The following is an 8392-nucleotide window of genomic DNA, read 5'->3' as shown; positions in this document are numbered from 1 at the left end:
GGAGAAGTTAGCTTCACACAGGTGCAGTCTCAGATTGCTTGGGGAAAACCCTGGAGAGGAGGGGATTTAGGCAGCTGTGGGGAAGCGAGGACCTTCACTCTCAGCAACTGCTTAATGAGAGCAAGACTTGTTGGAGATTAGCAGCTGTGCTCATTAGGCCTGACACTCCTGCGCAGATCCTGCTTTTCCTAATAGTTACCGTATATTTTGCTCTATAAGATGCATCAGACCACAAGATGCACCTAGTTTTTGGAGGAGGAAAACAAGAAAAAAAAATATTCTGCATCTCAGAAGCCAGAACAAAAAGAGGAATCGCTGCGCAGTGAAAGCAGCAATCACTCTTGCTGTTCTGGCTTCTGGGATAGCTGCGCAACCTGCATTCGCTCCATAAGACGCACACACATTCCCCCTTACTTTTTAGGAGGGAATAAGTGAGTCTTATAGAGCAAAAAATATGGTAAGTCTAAGGTTACCAGATTTTTTTCAATGAATCCGGGGACACTTTTCAACTTCAGTGGATTTTGAATGGGGACTGATTTGTAAATCCGGGGACTGTCCCCAGGAAACGGGGACGTCTGGTAACCTTAGTTAACTCTGACTTGCTCGATGTGATTTACTGCTGGCTTGCTCCTGTCAATCAGGCGCAGCTTTCTGGTGCTGATCCCAGCACTGTTGCTGTTCCCCGCTGCTACTGGCCAGGTACTGTCCAATAAGCCCCTCAGGTGAGGAGTGGGGAACCTTTCTCAGCCTGACAGCCCCATTCTTCTCTGGGCTGCAACCTTTCTGAGAGCCCCATGCCAGTGGTGTGTGGAGCCAGATTCAAAAGTGGGTAGACCTACAAATGTACTCCTTCTACGGTAGGCTAGTTCTTACAGAGTGTGGGGAGAGGAGGTGTGGCCTGGAGAGGATTCTAAGGGCCAGACAGAGAGGAATTGGGGGCCACATTTGTCTCCTGGGTCTGAGGTCCCACACCCTTATCTCAGGATCTCCCAGTGTGGGAGGGGGTTAACCCGAGGACTCCCTCACATCTGAGATAGCCCTGAACACAGCCCTGAACTTTTTAATTTATATATGGAATACCACCAATATAAATCACCATGATGATTAGCGTTGTGTGTGATGCACAGCTCCTTCTTGTGAGACTCATTCTGCTTGAAACGTAGCCATCTGTAACAAAATCCAAATATTTATCTGCTTACTCACATATCAAAGCTGTTGGCAAGAAAAAGACCAATAAACTTTGTTCATATTTTCCCCCACCAATCTTGTAAAATAATTTAATGTGTTTCAGTCTCAGGAATAATCACTTAACTATCCATCTCTTTTAATGAGATTCTTCTTTCCAGTATATAGTATGTATATATAAAGCAGACATTCTGGGGGAAATTCCATTCCTCCTCACCACTATGAGCTGAATAAAGAGCATGAAATCCACTCTTGACTCCGAGTATATTTCAGTAACAGAATATTCCCTCCCTCTTCTTTTGCTCTTGTGCACCCTCTAAGTCTGTTCCAGGGGGTTGGGGAAGCTCCTAGATCGCTTTTGGGGAAGGGGTAGGGAACACACAGGGGAAAGAGAACGGGGACAGTTTCTTGCACAGGCTGAAATCCTCACATTGATGGGAAGTAATAAGATGCCTCATGGGTGGCACAAAACCCCATAAATTGCTGGCCTCCTCTCCTGGGTCAGCATCCCCCAGTCTTTGCCATACACTCTTCAGAGCCCTGCCAGTCCCTGACAAGATATTGCCTGCTTCTGCATCAGATGCACTGTGCCCTTTGTCACTTCCCTATCATATGGCGATGACAGGGCAGTTGCCCTGAAAAGGTGAAGCAGCAGAGGCGAAGAGTCAGGAAAGGGATTGTGAAGTACCTGTACTGTATCTGTATTGTTTTCTGAATGTTGCTTGCTGCTTGGAGATTCCAGCGAAGACGCAGGATACAAATCAAAGCAATCAATACAATTTTGTGCATTGCAACCAAAAGCATTATCTTTATACATTTCGACCCTCAAAAGTACACAAAGAGAAAGGAATTTTAAGATATTATTATTATTATTGGTTTTTAATTTATTTTACCTCTTTGTATTTTAACTTGTTTTTAAGTTGCTGTGATGCTTTTCTTTCTTGTACAAAGCAACAAACAAAGGCAATGAATAATATTTATTTTTATTTAAATATTTAAAAACTGCACATCCATAGAAATTATAGCAAGGTGGTATACGGTACACCTAAACACACAATCCTATAGTAACAATAAAAACATCAACAACATCTATCAAAAACTGATTGGTGAATTTCCTGTTCTTGTCTGTCTGAACAATACTGTTTTTAAAAGATGACTGGAAGAAATCATGGAGGACTCCTGCCGAACGTCTGTTGGCAAGGAGTTCCACAGCGCAGGGCCTGTCACACTAAAGGCTTGGTTCCTGGTAAAGGCTGACCAAATCTCAGGGATTTAAGAAACTACCCAAAGTGCCCATCAGAAGAAAGGAAACAGACGCAGTAGAAAGAAGGTCACCTTACACCATACATTTAAAGGACATTTAAAGTGTTGGCTTCTCTAAAAGGATCATGGGAACTGTAGTTTGCCACAGAGCGGCAGTTCCCAGCACACTTAAACTACAGTTCTCAGGATTCTTTGGATCTGGAAGGATCTGGAAACCAAGCCCTCTTTTTAATGGTTGGGGGAGTTGGGTATGTTGAGCCTGGAGGAGACTGAGGAGGTATGATAGGAATCTTCAAATATTTAAAAGGCTATCCATTGCAGTGCTGTTTTTCTAGAAAAAGAGGTGCCAGAGCTCACCATGAACCCACCCCTCATTCTCTTAGAATGACAATGCCACGCACCTGAGAGGTGCCGGAACTGAGTTCCTGTGAGTTGCTGACCACATGGAAGATGGAGTGAGCTTATTTTCTCCTGCTCAGGAGGCTGGGACCCGAACCAATAGCTTCAAGTTAGAAGAAAGAAGATTCCAACAACAACAATTTATCATTTATATGTTGCTCATCTGACTGGGTTGCCCCAGCCACCCTGGGCAGCTTCCAACAAATTAAAACATCAAACACAGCATAACATCAAACATAAAAAAACTTCCCTATACAAGACTGCCTTCAGATGTCTTCTGAAAGTCAGACCGTTGTTTATTTCCTTGACATCTGACAGGAGGGTGTTTCACAGGGCGGGCATGACTACCAAGAAGGCCTTCTGCTTGGTTCCCTGTAACTTTCCCAGAAGGCCCTTGGAACTGGACCTCAGTGTCTGGGCTGAATGATGGGGGTGGAGATACTCCTCCAGGTATACAACTAAACACCAAGAAGAACTTACTGACAATCAGAGCTGTTCAACAGTGTAATGGACTCCCTCAGAAGGTGGTGGAGTCTCCTCCTTTGGAGGTTTTTAAACAGAGGTGGGATGGCAATCTGAGCTGAGATTCCTGCATTTCAGGTGGTTGGACAAGATAACCCTTTGAGTCAACTCTATAATTCTATGAAAGGCTATCCAAGTGGTAAAAGTACGCCTTAAATGTATGGTTTGACTGAAAAAGAAACAAGAAAAATTAAACCTCCAAATACCATAAGTGCTTTAAACTTGTCCGTACATTGTTACATCCTAAATCCTAAATGCTTTGCTTCAACAGCATTGCCCATGTTGGTTTCTACCACAAGGAGTGGCAATAGTGAGTCACCTTTGTGGCAAGCTACAGATTTGAGTGTGGTGGTAAGGAGAACAATACTGCTGAAGATGTAATCTTTACCTAAGAAGTATCTTATCTAATAATGTCTCGTATGACACCAGCTCCGATGGTTTGTTTGTTTATCTTCCACTTCTGAACCACTTCCCAGTATGAGTGGTCCAAGTTGCTTGGAATGGAATTACTGTGATTCTGGTCCAGTGTTCGAACATCAGGTGAGCAGTCGGGTCCTACAGGTGCTGCCCCACTGACTGTTACTTCTTCCCTTTATTTGCTGTCTTTTCCCTTACAAATAAAAGCTTTCTCCAGTGCAGGTCTGGCGGACCCATGAGGCGAGGAGATTCAATCACCTCAAGCGGTAGAATCCATAGGGGCAATGGATCCTGATGTTGCTCTTTATTCCGCCTTCTCCCTGATGTCGATCTTCACTCCTACTTTCTTCCCTGGTGGGGAGAGGGGTGCCATTTTGTGGTTTACCTCAGGTACCAAAATGTATTGGGCCAGGCTTGCTCCAGTGGACCTATGCTCAAGCAGAGAGAAAAGCAAAGAGTAGACTCAGGATTGAGGAGCATACTGGAGAAAATTGCTAGTTTATTTTGCCACAGATTCTCTTAATGCAATAATAGGGCATTACTGGTGTATTTATTCTGCTTAATTGTTCTGTGATGCTTCCCAAATGCCACCATATCACTGCTGTCTGGAAGGGCTGCAGCAAAAGAGGGACAAACCCCATCCCCCAGAACATTTGCAGTATGAAAAGTTATTGGATTTCAGCAGGAAATAAAAGGATACCCACTGACTGGAAATGAAGCCATATGACCACCCTAAAGCCTTTGTAGGTGCAAAAAGTATTGAGAGGGGAAGCACGTATGACTCCCCTAATACCAACATGAGCACAATAAAAAGGATGTCTGGAGATGCCCAAAGTTAAACTGGATGATGTAAATCTCATGTGGTAAGGTAAAGGTAAAGGACCCCTGGATGGTTAAGTCCAGTTAAAGGCAACTATGGGGTTGTGGTGCTCATCTCGCTTTCAGGCCGAGGGAGCTGGCGTTTGTCCGCAGACAGCTTTCTGGGTCATGTGGCCAGCATGACTAAACCGCTTCTGGCACAATGGGACACCGTGAAAAGTGCCAGAGCACACGGAAATGCCATTTGCCTTCCCACCACAGTGGTACCTATTTATCTACTTGCACTGGCATGCTTTCGAACTGCTAGGTTGGCAGGAGCTGCGACAGAGCAACGGGAGCTCACTCCATCGCAGGGATCCAAACTGCCAACCTTTTGATCGGCAAGCCCAAGAGGCTCAGTCGTTAGCTTTAATCTCATGTATGGCAAAATGGATAATTATATTTGTTGTCATGTGCTAGTAATTTCTTAGGGAGTAAAAACAAACCTTTGAAGACTGTACCAAAATTAAAGACACAAGTTTTGGTTTTCTTTGAAATACAAGGAGATTTTCCATTTAAGGAAAAGATCATAGGGTTGAAATCTGGACGACTTCACTTGAATCCCCACCCCAATGAATGGTGCAACTTTTCCAAAGGCTTCCTTGTATGTGGGTAAAACAAATTCTCGAACTGAAGGGATTTGTTGCCATGTTTAAAAGGTCTGTTTTCCTTGGTTATAAGTGGAAAGAAGCAAGCAAATGTTATGTAATAGGCACAGTAGTAATGAAAGGGATCTTCAAGATGTGGTGACTGTTCCTCTGGCAGGAATGAATAAAGGTAACGGTTGAGAGCATTCTTTCTCAATGTGTAAACACAACTGCTGGTTTCTTCATTTGGTGACCCTATTCAGGGTTGTGTCCACTGTCTGGGCTGCCTTGAGTGTACAAGAAAACCAATAAAACCCCCAGTAATTAAAGCTTCTTCCATCCTAGTGCAGAACAGAAACTGACTCATCAGGGAGCAGTTAAGCCCCTCTCCCTAGAATATTGCTAATCTCCTAGCCTCCCTGGAAAGGAAGCAAGATAGGGGGCAGTACTTTCAAGGAATAAGCTTTTAATTAACATTGTAAGGTACCTTTGGTGAATGGTACTTACTTCAGAGAAAACATTATAGAAGGAGCATAAACATGAGGGAGGGGGAAAGGAGCACTATTGGTAGGGAGGAGAAATGCAATTCAGTTGGCATTTAAATTTGAACCACCCAGATTGGTGCCATTTGAAACAGCACGAGAACTAAAACACATCCATCCTCCAGCATTTGCACTTCTCCGAATTTTGCAGGGCAGGGTTTATTCTTGGCTACAGCTTGCATTTAGTGAGGAGGGGCCTTGACCATGAGTGTTCCAGTTGGACAACATGCTAAGCCAAACCTTGGTTTGTTTAGTTTAGTTTAGCACAGCAGCAGGAAGGACACGGGGAAGAGTCTGCACGTGTTGCGTGATCCAGCTCATCGGCTGACCTTTTATAAGGCACCTTCCTATATTCCTATTCAGCTAGACCTGGGTACTGAAAGAAGACCTCAGTCTCTGTCCTTTGTGGGCTGGGCAAATATTTAAGCAACGTTCTAATTTTAACAAGGGTTGTTTAATACTCTTGAAGAACAGATTCATAAGGTTGCCTTGTGGCAGGACTTCTATTTCTTGTTTCCCGTACCACTGCTAAAAGCGAGCAATTGAAAACTGGCTTCCCAAATATATTTCAAAGAACCCATCTGAAGTCTTTTCAGGGTGTGATCCAGCAGATGCAAGCACAGAAAAGAGAACTCTGTATTTTATACACTGGGCATATCAAATAGCTCTGCACACGCACACCCTCACCTGATGACTCTGAAAAAGAAAACTATGTAGGGCCATTGTGAAGAGAAAAGATATATAAATAGTTCACACCACCTGAGCTATAAAAAATCTTACCAAAAGATAATAATTGCAATGACAGGAACTGCAAAGGAAATAGAAGGAGGGCTTGCTCAGAAAATTAATATTAAGATGCTATATAGTAATCTAAAACAAAAAAGAATACAACAGAGAACAAACAACTACTATATGCTTATTAGAGGAAACAATGTGCAATTGCACAAAGTATATCAAGAGAAAACAGTTCACAGACTGAGGATGTTTAACGGCAATCATCAGGTGAGCTCTCTTTATATTACCAACAAGTTGAGGCAGAAAGAGGAAGAGAGGGCAAATGTTTGGGCACCTGCGTTCTAGCAATTCTGCCGGAAGAAGAAAACATTTGGTCTTCTGATTCAAAGCTTTCTTTGTTCTTTAGCTTTTTACTAGCTTCTTTGATACCCCTTTGCCCTCCCTTCTTAAAAATTACTGGCAGGTTTCAATCCCCACCCCCCTCACTCTGCCCTAGCATTTTGAAGTATGATTCCACATTATAATTTTCTGGAGAACAAAAGCTCCCTATTAACATACTTTTCTGCAGCACAGTGAAGGATTGCAATCTAATTTCACAGAGATATTTGATTAAAATCTGATCAGTAAAGTCAACAACCTTTGAACATACTGCATAAAGGTATACAAATAGTAATTTGCAGTTTGAAAAATATATATCTTCGGAACATAGGTAACTGCCTTAAACTGAGATCACTTCCAGGTTGACACTATTTTCAGGTGGGATTCAATTAGCACATGTGGCATAGTGGTTAAGAGTGCTGCACTAGGGCCATGAAGCTCTCTTTTTCTAATTTCCCCAATCTTACATTCACTTCTCCACATCAGTTTGCACTTTGTCTCTTTTTAAAAGCATGTCTTCACCAGCATTTTAGTGCAAATTTCTCCAAATATATACATTTTGTATGCCATTTTGCCTAATATACAGGACACATTTTTCTAAAGCATTTTCCCCTGATATAACGCATTTTCATATGTTATTTTTGCTAACATATATATTTATAAGCACCCTTTACCCTAGTATAAGCATTTACTTGACTGAAGAACCACATCACAAAGTTCAGTGAAGTGTGGATTTGAAAGGATGGCTGAGTTTTGGCCCATATGTTGTTTTAGAAATGTGAATTAGGTAGGTTCACTTTTGAATGCAAACTGAATTGAATTTCGCTCCCTTCCTTAGCTGTGCAGTCTGAGTAAAAGCTGACTTTAGAACGCAGAGGCTGTTAGCTGTCCCAGATCCCTGGAGCCAAACTGTTTGCCTGGTTTCTATAAGAAACTTTAAGAAATGATGGTGATCGATTCTCCACTGGTCTTCAGAGGCTGAACGTGATGACATTCAGATCCTTTCCAGCTTCACTTTGGACATGCCTGCATTTACTCCCCTGTTATCTCTATTCTTAGAGATACGGATGCGTTTCCAAATCTCTTTAAAAGGGATATGAAATAAACTGTTTATCCTTCGAAGATAAATAGGTGTTCCAGAAGTGTTCTGCTTTATGTTATAAAGAAGCACGGAAGTCAGCAACAAGATGTTCCAAAGAGTGAAGATGGAAAGGAAGGTGAATTAAGGGGCAATGGGCATGCAAATGGTGGAAGATTGGACAGGGGGTGGGGTTCCAGTTTGGAAGGAGGAATGATTGCAAGCATTTTTGGCTTTGGAATGGAGAACGGAAAAAGAAACAGAGAAGTATTTTGAAGAAGCATCCAACCGACCACAACTAACCAATATTTTTTGTGAACATTTATCCTCCGCAAGGAGCTATTCTACACAATGTTGCTTTTTTTTTGAAGGGACGGTGAGTTCTCAGTAGGATCTCCTGCTACCTGATTCCATTGGGACTAGTTATA

Source organism: Podarcis cretensis (genome assembly GCF_951804945.1).
Source record: "Podarcis cretensis genome assembly, chromosome: 9".
In the NCBI taxonomy this organism is placed as follows: Eukaryota; Metazoa; Chordata; class Lepidosauria; order Squamata; family Lacertidae; genus Podarcis; species Podarcis cretensis.
The sequence above is the reverse complement of the archived record's forward strand: the minus strand, read 5'-3'. Positions refer to the sequence as shown.